Source organism: Cibotium barometz, chromosome 37, assembly GCF_041138505.1.
Source record: "Cibotium barometz isolate CiBa-2024 chromosome 37, ASM4113850v1, whole genome shotgun sequence".
NCBI lineage: Eukaryota > Viridiplantae > Streptophyta > Polypodiopsida > Cyatheales > Cibotiaceae > Cibotium > Cibotium barometz.
The window spans coordinates 35,710,381-35,726,770 of record NC_141082.1 but is presented as its reverse complement, the minus strand read 5'-3'; the positions used below and the strand labels follow the sequence as shown (position 1 = coordinate 35,726,770).

At 45.2% G+C, this 16,390-nt stretch overlaps 1 protein-coding gene across 7 annotated transcripts in view; it reads right to left on the bottom strand.

Moving 5' to 3' along the window:
* Nucleotides 1-16,390, bottom strand: part of LOC147617228 (uncharacterized) — a 250,714-nt gene that overhangs the window by 144,920 nt on the left and 89,404 nt on the right. The gene's annotated exons all lie outside the window — the stretch shown is intronic.

Genomic DNA, 16,390 nt, shown 5'->3' with positions numbered 1-16,390 from the left:
CATGCCCTTGTTGTCATCGCCACCCAGCCAACCGTAGCTGCTTATGTTTCACCCTTTCTGTCGGTGAATTTTTTCTTGCCGCCCTCTTTTCTCAATTCTGCACACAAGCCTTGTCACTGTCTGTTTTTCCTCTTTTTTCCTTCTGTTTACACCTTGCCCAGATCATTCAAAAACAAATGTCAACTCCGCCCTCCAATAACAGAATGACACGCTCAAATAAGTGAAATGGCCACTTGGGGAAGCTGATGGAAGCAATCAGTAGCATGGTTGCAAACATGGCATAGCAATAAGCCTGCAGACATCAGGAGCTCCACGAGAAAGAAATGGGGATATTGAAGACCAACTATAGGGCAAAAAGGGCATTTCGGTGCAGCTGTGTCTTTTTTCAAGAAGTTCTCCAACTGGGAGCACTCCAAACAAGCATCGCCATAAAAACAATCTAGATTTGAATGGCAATTTAGTATGCCAAATTTTCTTTAGATTTTGCTTCCACCAACGGGTTGTCTTAGTGAGGAGCCAAATCCTATTAACTCGATTGACAAACCAAGGCGTAGGAATAATCAACCTGTAGATCAAAGAAGCCAAAACCTAAGGGAAAGAAAATCTAGGATAAGGACCTAAGGTCTATGGAAAATCCAATCCTCCGTTCTTTCACCACCTGGAACAACCGTAAAAGGAGTAAAAGGCTGCAATTGTTCTTGTAACATGCTCCGTAAAGGTTTGCAGTGCATACCGAAGTGCCAATGGCTTTGAGCTCGAGGAAAGGACAAAACATTTCGTTCATCATCAACATCTTACCAAACCCGAATGCCTTTTGTAAAAAGAAACAAAGCTCGCCAAGGGGATCAGAGAGCCAAAGGAGTAGGGAATGCACGGATCCAAAAGATATTTTCTTGTCTCCAATCTCAGGAGGTCTACCCGACCACTGAATATATTGTAGAACAAGCTTCCAGTCTGCAAGGAAATGAGAGACATAAGGGCATCGAGCAATCTTACCCTCCACATAGCCAAAAAAAAGTTCCCAATGAGTTAGCTGCCATTTGCCAAATGCATGTGTATTCACATCAAAGCAAAGAGCTGCAATCATAAGCATCCAGGGTTGTTGCTCCACAATAAAAGTCAAAAGCAGAGTGGCTTTGTGTGCATTTTCGGAATGTTCAGCCCTCCATGCATTTAGCCATTCAGAATGATAATGGATATTCAGAATGTTAAGCCCTTCATGCATTTTCGGCAAGCATATGAACTCATACTTAAGGAGTCGCAAGGCCTTCTTATTATGAGAATTTAGCCAAAAGATCTCAATGCTTTTAGTCATAAAACACAAGATTTGGTTTTTAGACCATGACAAAAGAGGGAGAAAAAACTCAATGTACGCCATCAAAATCGATTGAACTATTCTCAATCTGACATGAAGTGGCCAATTAGAAAGTTTTCAATATTCCAATTTAATCATAAGTTTTTGCAACACCCAATCTATAGCATCACGAAGTGAAAGATTCCATCCCACAAGATATCCCAAATGTCTGACATGTTGTGTACGTGATATAATTTGCCCAGGTCATAGAATGTTGTGCCATTGAACTTCATTAAGAGGCAACAATTTTGATTTTTTTAACTTGATGAAAAGACCCGCTCTACCAATCCAAACATATGCAAAGAATTCATGAGACATTGCAAATCTGATTGCATATTCTGAGGAAAATATAAAGAGTCATCAGCATATGCCTGAGCAACCAAATGCCGACCATTAGGGAGACGAAGCCCATGAAATCTGCCAGCCTCAATGAGCTTATCCATATATGTCAAGAAGGGATGAGTAGCAATAGTATAGAGCAAGGCACTAAGAGGGCAACCTTGTCGATCAGAACTACACCAAACCCATCGAGAGGATAAGACTTTTCCCAGAATGCATCTGGTAGTGCTATCTCGATATAGCCAGTAAATTATGTTCTACATTTTTGGACTGAAGCCCAACTTTGCCATAACTTCTGCAACGTAGTCCCATTGGACATCAACCTGCAATAAGAGCACATCCTCCTTGGTATATTTTGTATACTCTATGCCAACATAGACACTAGCAATTATCTGTTATTTGTCTATAAGGCACAAAACCATATCATGCTCGATGGATACCCCTATTCAAAATCTTTTTGAGTCGATTGGTGATCATCTTAGTGCTCAATTTATAGATCACTCGCATCAAGGTAATAGGACGCTAGTCAAAAAAAATTTCACAAATCCTTTTTTGGCACCAATCTTATCAATCCCTCCTGCCAAGCACAAGGCATGATGCCCGAATTCCAAGCCTCATTGATATAAGCAAAAGTGATTCTTCAAGCATAGGCCAAAACTACAAAAAGAACTCCACAGCTCATCCATCCCATCCAGGAGTCTTCCATTTACCAAGCGCCTTTAGTGCCCTGTTTAGTTCCACAGCTGAAAACATGGGCTCTAAATCAACCGGTTCATCCATTTACACAATGTTAGAAACACGAGACAAAAGCTCCTGCCTAGCCTTACAAATATCAGGAGTCATCTAGAGCGGTGTTGCAAAAACATGCTAAAAATGCATACACATTCATGCTCTAGCTGGTATATGTTCTATGTCCTATTGCCATCATCTTTCATCACTCTAGATATACATTGTTTTTGTCTAGAAACATGCAAGCTTTTGAAGAAAGCTTTGGATGAACAACCCTTATCCAAAAGGGGTTTTTGGCTTAATCTAACTTGCCATTTCTGCAATTTCCAATGATCGTTGAGAGCCAACGCATGCTTTGCATAGACAATATGATCCTCCTGTTGCCGAGATAGCATGCCAATATGACTAGCTGCCTCTAGACACTACAGCATATTCTTCAGCTAATATATACGTTGTCTTTCATCCCCCAAATAATATTCATTGATAACCGTTTGCATACGGGTAGCAAAATGATACCATGCAATGTTTATGTTCTCATACATTTCAGCCTAGAAGGCGTCAATAACATCAGTAGTCATATCTTGAAACAGTGCATGTGAGAGATAGGTATTGTTCATCAATAGAAGCCGTTTCGTAGGTAAGAAAAGCTCATCAAGAGGCATATCAAAGTACAAACCCAGCCAAACCGGCGCATGATCAAAAAGGTTCAAGAGTAATCAATACATCTACGACATGGAAAGTGTCAACATGATCTGCATGTACCAGCGATCCAATCTTGCACGATAATCCGAGTGTGCATTATGGTGGAAAGTAAAACCTCTCTTATCAAGAGAAGTGGCTATCCATAAATCTCTCAATCCAAGGTCAACCATGACATTTCTTCAAGCCACTTTTTCAAAAGCAAGCATATGTGAATGACCCCGAGTGTTGTCTCCAGGAGAAGGGGATTTATTAAAATCCCCACAAATAAGGGCATCGGACAACCAAGGATACCAACTCATAAAATGCCACAAATGAGTTCGACGGACTAAAACTACAGGGGCATATACAGAGCCAAACTCATAGAGCTCCCCATTGAGGATGCACCACAAAATAATCAGTCTACCATGTAGATCATTATAAGCCACTCCATGCTGTAAAATCTGCTTGACCAGCACACAAACACTAGAGAAAGAACTCAAGCTAGCATAATATATACAATAACCACCAAAGAAACCTATCTTGCCAGCAAATTCATGCTGGTTATGTTCTTGAAAGAACATGATAACTTAAGCCTCTTAGAAATTCTTATCGTGGTTTATCCCAACTTCATGTCTTTGTAGCATGTGTATCTAAATGATTCTCTGATATCGGGATGCATCTTATGTACATATTCCTAAACAAGTCTCCAATTATCACAGGAACACAAACCCTATACATTGTATGATACACATTTTATAGGTGCATTTGTCACATGGGTCATCACCAAAGGACACATCTCTTCAAAGGGACACATCTATTGATTAAAGGACACATCTCTACATCCAAAGGACACAACTATTCATTCAAGCATCACACTCTTTCATCAGGGATGTGCCTCTTCATTTGTACCTCTTCAAGCCCTATTTAACAAGGCCTTGTGTCTCAATGCAAACAACACAGCTTTCCGCTCTTTGCCTCATGTTTACTCAAGTATTTAAGTATTAAGATATTATAATCATGTTTAATTAAGCTAAAAGCTTAAAAGTGATATCAGAGCAAACAAACTCTAGCCTGTAGGATGCCCACAACCAAACCCTAACCCTAAACATCAAAAACCCCTAACCCTAACCCTAAAACTCAAAAACCCTAAATCAGCAAATTAACCTTAGAATTAGGTATAGCAAGAGTTGTATGGAAGAGCAAGAGAGAATGCCCTGTTCAATTTTGGCCCCTTTGCCCAATTTTGCTTGATTTATGAAATCCCCCAATTTCCTACAACACACAAAAAAAAACAATGGCAAGCTCTAGCCTCACCAAGGTACTCATAGCATAATATTGGGTCATCTGTCGCATCTTTTCAAGCGCCGGTTGGTGGAGGCTTTTCCAAGCTAAATCGCCATTTTTCAACGGTCACCTCCTTTAGAAGTGAAGCACCAGGATTATTATTGAAATTAACAAACAATATTTATAAGCCCTTTTTTTTAAGACTTTAAAGGCTTTTTAAGCCTTAATACTTAAAAGCCTTCCAAGCCGCGTAAGGCAGCCCATGGCCAAGCCCAACTAGCGAGTCAAATTTTTAAAAAAATAAAAAAAAGATGGCCGCCTAGTCATCCGGTTAACCGCCAGCCTCTCAACAAAACAAAAGAAAAAAAGAAACAGGCCAGCGTTTGCGCAAACAGGCCCCCCACCCACCCTATTCGACAGATTTCGGCCGGTTACCCTCCTCGGTGCCTTCTTCCGAGCGACTTTCTACGGCTAGTCCAAAGAGAAAAAGAAAAAAAAATACGGCCAACCCCTCTACACATATCTTGGTGGTTTCTCTTTCTCTGGCGACAAGCTCTCCCCCTTCTGCACATGGTTCCTGGCCTGCACGTGTTCATGGCATTGTTTCAACCTTTCAGCATCTGCTTAGCACCTGACTCCTGCAATACCTGCATTCAACCGAGCTTATTCAAACACACAAATCTCACGTGTGATTAGCCCATATACCTTGTTGTTTTCATAATTAAAATAAAAATGCAAAATACAGCACAAACAACAGCGAGAACAATGTGGCACTTTAATGTTCAAGAAAGCCACAATTCATTGTCGTCATACGGGTACTACGCACTTCAGGTGTGCAAATCGGGATTTATGGTTTACATAGAATTTACATAGAAATGAAAACTCGTGTGCTTCTTCTTCATCGGCAACAACCAGTCCCATTTCTCTCGGTTCTAGCTGAACTTCCTACCAATCATATTAACAAAAAAACCCGTTTCTCGCTTTTGAAACCTCGAAACTTCGAACCAGTTTTTTAAACCTCGAAACTTCGAAACGGTTTTTAAAACCCTCTCGAGTACGGCAGTTTCGCCTAAATTTCAAGTTTTGTTTTCCCCCCCCCCCTTGATTTTTCCAGGATTTTTTTATTTTTGTTTTTCTTCCATATCCTCCTCATCACCTTCCTTCCCTCTTCTTCTCTTGCTTGCCTCCTTCCCTTTTCTATCTTCTGCTACTTCTTTCACATCTACTCCTCCTACATTCTCTTCTCCTCTCCTCTTCTCCTCTCTCCTTTCCTTTTCCTTCCTTCAATGTCTTCAATCTTTCCCAATTTCTACCTTCTCTTCTTCAATTTCGTAAGAGTCCTTGATTGAACCACTTGTGGCATCTAATCAAGCAAAATTGCCATAATGCCTCACCAAAATAAGGATGGTTCCCCGAGATGAGTGAGAAGAGACCACTTTTTCATCATTACACTATGTTTTTAGATGGCTACTATAAGTTCTTTAAGTATTTATACTTTATGAAATTATGGATTTTTCAAAACCTCACGATTTCTTAGCCAAGGGACAAAACCTTTCGAAAAAAAACCCCCAAAACCTCGAAACAAAAAAAACCTCGAAAAGTTTCTTGTGACTATGCTACCGATACATACAGGATGGTCTCTAACAATCTCGGCAGCTTGTAACCTACCTTCTCCAATTCACATAATGTATCTGCTCCCCCTACTTGCTGATGGTTCTCACTAGGGCCCAAAGGCGTCAACAACCACAACCCCTGGAGCCTCAATTTGCAGAGTCTTCATCTCAGCCTACTACTATGGAAGACAAAACCCACCAACCTGGCCATCCAGCTCCAGCAGATTCGCAACAGACTTTGCAGCAGATGCAACAGCAATTTCAACAGCAACTTCAAGAGTTCATGGCTACATTGGCTTCTCAGATCCAACAGTTGCAGACGGATCACCATTACCAGTTCTCTACCAGCAGTCGACATCACAGCATCAATACTAGACAATGAAGATAGCATTCCCCTGAGGTGGAAGGTGACGATCTTAAGACTCTTTATCGTCTTTTGCAAGCTAGTAAAACAAAGAAATTGGGAGTTAAACCCCCTGAGTCCTATGGAGAACAACGCAATAACTATACACTTGAACAATGGCTTTACATATTTCGCCTTTATTTTGACTCGATAGTCCTTACTGATGCCAAGAAGATTACATTTGCCGCATCCTTGCTTAAGGATACTGCCTTACTTTGGTCGCAACCGCGACAACATGTTGGAAAAATGATTACGACATGGGAAAAATTTGAGCGGGTCATTCGTAAGTAGTTCATTCCTGCCAATGCGGATTTTCAAGCCCGAACTCATTTACGCCACTTAGACCAAACTGGTTCTTTGGCTTCTTATATCTCGTGGTTCACTAATCTGCTACTGGAGATTGATTTTGTCCCAAGCGCACGAGCTTCATGCCTTCATTGAAGGTTTAAACCCCACACTTCGTATCCATGTGCAAAAGTATAACCCTGTCTACCTTCCTACTGCCATTCAATATGCCAACCATGTAGCAGATCTAAATCCGAATTCTCAAACATTGGCCTCTCAAGGTAATTATGGCAATGGTTCACGTATGGCTCATGAAGGTTATCAACAATCCTCATCAGACAACTTTCAATTCTGACCCAACTCCCCTTGGCAACATTCACAGCAGTCTCGCTGACAAGAAGGGTCATCTTTTAATCATTCTCAACGTCAACAGTTCCTTCAACCACGTGCATCCGTCGATCGTGGACGGGACTCTAGAAGTGACCAATCTCACACTCCTCGTCCTGCAATAGCTTCACCTTCTCGTGGACAACAAAAGACAAGATTGTGCACAATTTGCAATGGCAACCATAGATGGTTTAAATGTCCTAAACGACCCAATGCTTCTCAAAACCGTAATGTCGAATCTTCAACTTCCGAAGACTGCTCCGATAATTCAAAAGGAAAACATGCAGTAGCTCGTGCACTTCATGTTAGTCCTAACCTTGACACAGATATGGCAAACGTTATTTAGTCAGTTGATGACAACATCGAGAATTCTTCCAGCATGACTTCAGAAGAACAGCAAGATGATGTTGAAAAGACCTTGGATTCTTTATCTCAAGATGATGAGTCACCAACGATGGACTTCTTTGAAGATATAGAGATTACAAAAGCAGATATAACCCTTGTTTCAACCTTACCCACATGGGATGACACAATCGATATCAAACAAGAGGATAAAGTTTTCAACACTACAGAGAATTTCAAGCATTCTTCTAACAACCTGGATGAGTATTTCACTACTATGAAGCGGAACACTTCAACAAATAGTAAATACTATTCAAGTATCATCAAGAGAATTCATGGTTGAACCTTCAGATTCTTCTATATCACAATATAGCCAAGTCAAATTCAAGCCCAACATTTGGAAGCAAACAAAGAAGAAGACATTAAAGATTGATGCTACAACTTGGGATTTAGCATTTAAGGCACAACAACAAGACAATAGAGGAACTTTTTCAATATTTCTCAGTGCAAGCTTCACCACAAGCATATATGGTCTAATGATGAAGATCTTCAACAAAAGTCTCTTATTTAGCCGAAGTCTTGTTTTAAGTGAGAGGGAATCTCACGATTGTGACTTAAGCTCTCTTAATTATCCTTAATGATCCTTAATTACTCGTAATCATTGAAGGGACACCAGTGAAGGGTCACACCCTATCACACGGGTCATCACCAAAGGACACATCTCTTCAAAGGGACACATCTATTGATTAAAGGACACATCTCTACATCCAAAGGACATAACTATTCATTCAAGCGTCACACCCTTTCATCAGGGATGTGCCTCTTCATTTGAACCTCTTTAGGCCCTATTTAACAAGGCCTTGTGTCTCAATGCAAACAACACACCTTTTCACTCTTTGCCTCATGTTTACTCAAGTATTTAAGTATTAAGATATTATAATCATGTTTAATTAAGCTAAAAAGCTTAACATCATGAACAGGTGAAAAGAGATGTTAAGTAACCATCATATCTCTATCACCCTGCAAAGCCCGAATGCCACCTTTCACAACATTAGACTAGAGCATACCAGCATCTAGCTCTGCAAAGGTAGATGCGGTACCAGAAGATGAAGTACTAGTCTGCACAGATGAAGGATCACACCAATGATGGAGTTGTAGCTTATAATCTTACTGGCATTAGGGGTTTCCAGCCGTCCTTATAAAAAGCATGACTACGCACATTTATAGCAGCTTTGTCCTTAGAAGGCATGTTTTTTTGCATTGTCTTGTTGGAGTGCTAATTGTGGTTGCACATCGCCTTTTTCTCTAGTCTGCATACCAATCATAGGTCCTATTTGACGTATCTTAGATGGAAGGGCATTATCATCAACCAAAACTGCCGCCATCAAGGAATTAGCAGGCAGGTGTAATTTGAGGGTAGGGCAGTCATCTGCATAGTGTCCAAATTTATGACAGCGTAAACAAGCTCCTGCAAATGTGCCCCATTTAAGCTCAAAACATTCACCCATATGCATATCATCTACTTCCATACTTATCGATTCAAGGGTTGGTTTATCTGTGTCCCACAAAACACGGAACTTATTACGATTACCCATGACATTGGGCGGGCAGATAACCGTGCCAAGACTTTGTGCCAGGTACAGACGAGCATCACAGAAAATCATAGGGAAGCCAACAACCACCCAAACTGCACAACGATGCCACACAAGCGCCTGATAGTTAGTCGCAGGGGTCCAAGGTGGCACATGGACCATCTGCTAACCATAGAACAAAGGAGACTTTTGAAATAACTGCTGCTTGAAATCAGGCTACATAGTAAACACCTTCTACATGTAAACCTGCAAGCACTATGTTCAACCACTGAGAGAATTACAGCCTGTTTAGAGAACTTTTTTACTTTGGGGAGAATTACATTCTTCAAGATAGTACACAGCATAAAGAAACTGCACAGGAGGATCCCCATGTCTTGGCTTCTTGGAATCTGTGACATCAACAGATTTTTCATGTCTTCTTTCATAGTGGATTACCTGTTCCTGTTGTCTCATGGAGTCAAAAGAAAAACCAGCTGCATCCATAGCTGATGGAGAGCGCCTGGAGAAGATGCTCACAACAAAAAGAGATGAAGCTGAAGATCTGTGAACTAACAAACAGTTCATAGAAAACAGAAGCACACACACACAAGGCAGCCAAGAGGCTGAAGAGAAAGCAAAGACGGAAGCTATAAAACAAGAAGAGGCAGTGAGCAGCAAATAGATGGAGCAGAGCAGCGGGCGAGCAAGGCACACACATGAAAAGTGAAGCAGAAAAGCAGGCGAGCGACTAAGCACACACGCACACACGCACAAGGGGGCGAGCAAGTCGATCACACAAGGAGGTTGAAACAAATGAGAAGGGTGAGCAAGTCAAGCAAGTCGAGAAGTTCTACAGGCAAGCAGGTCCACAGGTGAATAGGTCAAGCAGATCGAAGCAAGCAGGTCGACACCAACACACATACGCACACTTTTTTTTTTTGGTGAAAGCCATGCCTCTATTAACAATGAGTTATGTACAATAGAGGAGATTCCCTTAGGGAAAATCCATCTTCAAAGAACTTCAGGAGCAGTGGAAAAACACCTTGAACTGACTAAAAGCCATGTCCTCCATCTGTAAGCAGTCATGGAGGGATTGTTGCAAATTCATCTTAAAGTAAGCATATGCCTACAAAGGCATGTGCCCAAACATAGCATTATTTTGCATCTTCCATATTGTCCATAAAGCCCAATATCTAGTCCATCAGAAGAAGACATCAAAATAGAGGTGTAGAATAGATCCTTTTTGATCGGAACATCTTAGCAAGTGAGCTGCCCAACCCCCCCCCTCCTGCACTGTGTCGCTGCTGGCGCCCACACCCCCCCCCTCTCCCCCCACCTGCTCTTCCCCTTCGTTGCTTGCCCCTCCCCCCCCCCCTGTTTGCACCTGTGCCCGCACCCCTGTCCTGCCCAACTGCAGCCCCCCCTCCCTACGTTGTTTCTTCCTACGCCCGCCCCCCATCCCTTCGCCGCTTGTGACCCCCTTTGTTCCTCCGGCAACGCCCTCAGGTTGTGGACTGTTCTCTATTTTCAGCAAGTTTCGGGCTCTTCTGGTCTTCGCCCCAAGAGGACTCCATGGCAGCCACTCCATCTCCCTTGACCGAGGCCGCCATTACCTGCTTTTCGTTTTCTAAAGCGGACCTACAACTTCTTGCTACGACTGTCACATCCCTAGAGGCCTCCACTCTGGTATGCAAGATTGTCAGTAGCCGACCCGCGTGTGGCCAACTCGGAGATCTTCTTCAGGCTAGCCTCCTAGGTGCGCCTGCAAAGTTCGCAGATATTCATCCTTTGGGGCAACTACCAGGTTGATTTCGACTCACCAGCGGCGTCTAATCTTGTCATGCAACTGAGCCCCGTTGCACTACATACAGCCCAAGCCTTCTTTGCACGGTGGCAACACGGCTTCGACCTAGCATCCGACTCTTCAGCTGGAGTTTCAGGCTTTCCCGTGACATTCTACTTTTCAGGCCTCAGAAAGGAATACATTCCTCTCTCCCGGTGATTGGTGGTGCCATCGGGAGAGTGATGGAATCCCCCCCCCACCGTTGCCTCGGCCCTCGCACGAGCATCCGGGATTCCATCTCTCCACATCTGTGTTGCCTCACCGGATTCTGTGCCTCACATGATATCTATTCCCAGCCTTCGAGGTGACCCCATTATGCAGTGAGTGGAGTATTCCGTCCTTCCAAGCCAATGCTTCATTTGTAGACACATGGGTCATTTGGCCAAAGCTTGCCCTCGGCGTCAGTCTAGGAGACCGCAGCCCCCACCCCCCCCCCTCCTTTCCGCACACCAGGGGGCAGAGGGAGGAGCACGTTCCAAGGCAGCGGAAGACCAGGTACCGACCATGGATGACCCTCCAGCCGAAGAGTGGCGGACGGTTGGTCCCCGCCAGGGTCGCCAGCCGAGCACCAGAGCTAAGCATCGCCACCCTGCAGGCCAAGCTAGCAACATGTAGGAGGATTCGGTTCTATCAAAGAAACATTATGAGCATTTATCTCAAGATTTTCCCATTGGCGACGCGCCCTCGCCAATCCCGGAGAGGGCCCCTCCGGCCCCACCAATACGATGACCGATCCCTCGTCGAGATTCCCCAACCGACCCCCATTGTTCTGAGAGGCCGACCGGCCTCTTTGAGCCCCCAGTGAGCCCATCCCCACAACCGTCCTCTCCGATGGAGAAAGGATGGACTGATTTTGCAGCCTGTAAATCAGCCCAATCTCTTTGAAATCTTCATGAGTATTATACATTGGAGGCATAGATGAAAGGTCCTCATGATAGGCAGTGGTGATAGCATTCACCTTGGGCCTATGAGATAATGCATCAGCTACTAAATTATTCTTTCCAGAAGTGTGAAGAACCTGAACATGGAAATAAAATTAGCCCACCGCATCTGCTTCTCTTGGAGTTTTCTCTGTGTGAGAAAGTGCCAGAGACTCTGATGATCTGTTTTGACCATAAATTCAACACCTAAGAGATGGTGCTTCCATATGGTTAAAGCATTGATACCTTATGTACAGGGTTTCACGATTTCCAGTCGGCCCATTGGCATAGCAGCCGATCATGCATACCTGAGTTTCACACTAGAGATGGGCCAGCCACTCATCTACCTAGGTACCCGAGATATCAATTTACACGTGAGACAGCTAGGGTTTACCAAGATGCAGTATCTGATGGCTTGTTTGCTTTAGACCCGCATAGCCCTCTGGACGAGATTACGAGAGGATTGGTAGGTGTACTACATGCATCCGCCTTATATGCGTTTCCCTGCCCCCCCCCCCCCCCCCCCCCCCCGGCCGCACAGCACTACCCCACAGAACAGTTGGTATGATGATGAGTGTCGTGAGACATGGGCACAGCAACAGTGTGAGATTGGGACTCACATGCATAAACAGGCCATGATGATCTTTCGGCACCTTGTGCGGAGGAAGAAACGAGCCTACCTGGCTAAGTTAGAGGAGAAGATCTACCAACTCTTCCTGGGGAAAGACAGCAAGAAGGCATGGAAGATGTTATAGGAGAGACAGCCTGGTACTCCGATTACTGCACTTGGAGGCATGGCATGCTTATGCTAGAGAGCTGTATGATGCACCAGGACAGCCCCCCACCCCCCCTCCACTGGAAGCTAGACCAGCTAGCAGCACCTTTTTTACTATGCAGATGGTGCTAGATGCCATAGACAGGTTACAGAATGAGAATGGAAAGGCACAAGATCATGATGGGCTAGTTGGAGAGCACTTCTCATATGTGCGCGATACTTTGGCTCCGCTGATCGTACATGTGTTTAATTGTGCCATTTGTGAGGGTTTCCCGGCAAGCTGGACAAAGCATATCATTGTACCACTCTTTAAGAGTGGGGACCCCATGGTACCGAGCAACTATAGGTCGATCATCATTGGTCATTACTTGGCCAAACTATATGGCTCTATATTGGAGTCAAAGCTGAGCCGCTAGGTAGAGAGGCATGGTCATCGAGCACAAGGACAGGCCGGTTTCAGGAGAGGATTTACTACCTTGGATCACATACTGACACTTCGGGCACTTATTGAAGAGGGCACGGCACAGAAGAGAAGGATATATAGAAGATAGGGATATATTACTGCTTTGTGGACTTCCGCAAACCCTTCGATACCGTACCACGTGCCAAGCTTATGCACAAATTGCATGACAGTGAGGTACCTGAGGATATGCAATGGGGGATATATGCTTTGTACGAGTCTGTGACAGGCAAAGTCCGAGCTCCAGGTAGACTATCCAATATGGTGACCAACACGAAAGGGGTGAAGCAGGGATGCCCGCTATCACCCACCCTCTTTGGTTTGTACATTGATGTGGTCTCTGATTATGTAGACAGATTGGGAGCCCCAGGGGCATGCCTGGCAGGGGTATTGAGTACGTCAGGTCATATGTCTATTTGGGAGTTACTTTCACATGACCATGTTTCTCCCTCAAGGAGACAGCAGCAACTAGATTAGGGGCATGCAGCCTTGGGGGCACTTGAGAGGCAGCGTGCACACACACAGTTTCAGGAGCCGGCACCAAATTGTGGCTATTTGATACACTTGTCACACCAACCCTCTTGTATGGAGCTCCAATTTGGGGGCCCAGCATACATCACAGATCTCAGAGAGGGACGGACGAGGGATGGAGGCAAAGGGAGAGACCACTGATTATGATGATTGCCCGCATGATTCGGAGCAAATCATCGGTACCACATGAGATTGTTCAGGCTGAGCTGGGTGCCGCACCAGTAGTGACTGAGGCCCTATTCCAGGCGATTACCTTTTTACATCGGCTATAGGAGCTCCCTCAGCAGAGGTACTCCCAATTAGCATTTGACCTCATCCATACAGTTCGCAGAGGATGGAGATACTCATTGCTGGTATGCTCAGATGAAATCTTGGTTTGACCTACATGGTTTGCGGATAGAGGCACTACCACCCTTTCAGTACAGCCTGGATTGTCCATTTTTGGATCTCACCTGCTCAAAGCAAAACCGCGTGATTAGGATGGATATTGTCAAAGTGGACACAGAGAGGACAGAGCCCTTAGGCACGAAAATGGCTCATTACAAGAGCAATTTTCTACACACCTCACCAGATGATTTTATCACCCGCCCGGCGTACATGGACGTACACCTACCACATGGGATACGTTGCGCCAATGGACAGATCCGGACCTCATCACACCAATTGCGGATTGAGATAGGGCGATATGTGCATCAGATCTCGGATGACCGCATTTGTCAGCTATGCTACCAGGAGGTAGAGACAGAGGAGCACTACATTTGATGATGTACAATCTATTATGAGATCCGAGGGATATATCACTGCCTCTTTCGAGAGGGTTTTGGGCCGTTACGCAAGGTCATGGAATTTGAGGATCAGAGACGCCTGGGATTGTTCCTACTTGAGCTCAGGAGACAAATAGAGACCCTCTTTGCAGACAGGAGACCAAGCCATGATGTACCTAGACAGAGGATCCTGACAGATTTCTTTGGCACCAGCACCAACAGCCCAGCCCACACACCTCCTGATACCTCCTCCATCAGGCCATCAGGGCACCAACCACGCTCCAAGGGAGTCACCACTGATAGAGCAGTCGTCTTATGTCATGCTCATCGGCCACGCCCACCAGGATCCCAACCACCGCATCCTCACCATCGCCAGATCAGAGCCATTATTGCTCGGCATCGGAGGCGCCTACCTCGCTTCTACGACTTCTCCATTCTAGACAACCCCATGGAGGAGATATTTGATGTGAGGAGAGGGCAGCACTTCAACTGATCGGCATACATGGACCTACTTGATATACATTTTCGAGTATATTCTACTCAGTATCATCTAGGAGTCTTACTTACAGTTCTTATAACTGTAAGACAGTCAGTTTATTGTACTTTTCAGTTTCATTTGGTTGTTCTCTTTGATGAGACACCAACTTCATGGTCTCATAGGCCTTTATGGCCTCTTAGAGATGTTAATATATCATTTCATTTCATTTCTCTCCCAGCAGCACCCCTCCCCCGCCCCTCCACCCCTCCACTCTCCCTCACCTCCTCCCCCCCCCCCCCCCCCCTCCCTTCTGCCTCTCCAGAGCACTCTCGTAGCCCCCCAGCATCCCCTGACCCGAAGAGGAGGCAACCGGCAGGATCCGTCCATCGCTTGATTCACCGATTCTCTAAGCCGGTAGAGATGACCATTGCCACTTCCCCTGTGAGGGCTCTTCCCCTAGAGTCCGCACGTGGGGCTCCAGGGATCCTGGGACAAGCAGTGGATTATAGTTTCTTTCGATGTCTGTCGACTGAAGGGACCGACATTTTCGAGAAGACATTAGCCTCTATTTGGGTATGTGTTGTTTTTCACCACTCTAGGCCCTCTACGCCAGATAATGGCGCGATGATCTTCTCTTTCCTCTTCAGTGCAGCCCCAGGGACAGAGTTGGATCCCGAGATGGTGGCAGCTGCCATCCAGGGCCAAGCAGTCAACTTCTCCCAGCACCTCCAGGATCTTCGCATCACCGACATTCTCACCCATCTCCCCCCCTTGGCTAGGATGGAGCTTGGAGGTTCTACTCATCGAGGCCAGGGCGGAGAGATGGTACTCTCCAGCTTGGAGTTGCTGCTTTTTGTCTTCATGCATACTTCTCTCGCGGTACCTCTTACAGATACCTCTATTGTGATAGATGGAATCCGGAGCATGCATACACTCGTGCTCATACAGAGAGGTGTTACATGGAGGACAGGATTAGTGCCCATCTAGAGCGCCTTCGCCCCCACACGGATTGTGATTATTCCCCGTCTAAACCCTCGCCTAAGACTCTTCGAGTGGAGGGCAGCTCCGCTAGTGCCACATCACACAGAGAGACTAATATGCGGATTGCTACATGGAACATTCAGGGTTTAGGGGGGCCTCAGTGCTTTCAGACACGAGGTGTCCTACGAGGTGAGCTCTAGAGAGCCATGGTTGGGGGACCCATAGACATTTTATTCCTCCAGGAGCATCACCTCGCAGAGGGGTGCACCCGCAAATGCAAGAAGATTCTTCCAGGAAGGAGTCACGCTTTTTGGTTCCCATCTTTCAGCCCCTCTGGGACGCAGGGAGGGGTGTGTATTTATGTCAGAGCAATTGCTGCCGGCAATGGCTGGCTGCTCAGGAGTCATCGTCCCCGGGTGTGCACAGTGGATTACCATTACTATTAGAGAGGATAGCGTTGGCAACGTTTACGCTCTCAACGTTGCTGCAAGTAGAGCCCTCTTTTGGAGCTTAGTATGGCAGGCCCTCCCTCAAGCTGACTTTTGGTGCTTCGGCGGTGACTTCAACATGATAGAGGCAGTAGAGAACAGACTTGCAGGTGGCACGGCCACAATTTCACAAGCAGAGTACTCAGCCTGGAAGGAAATGGT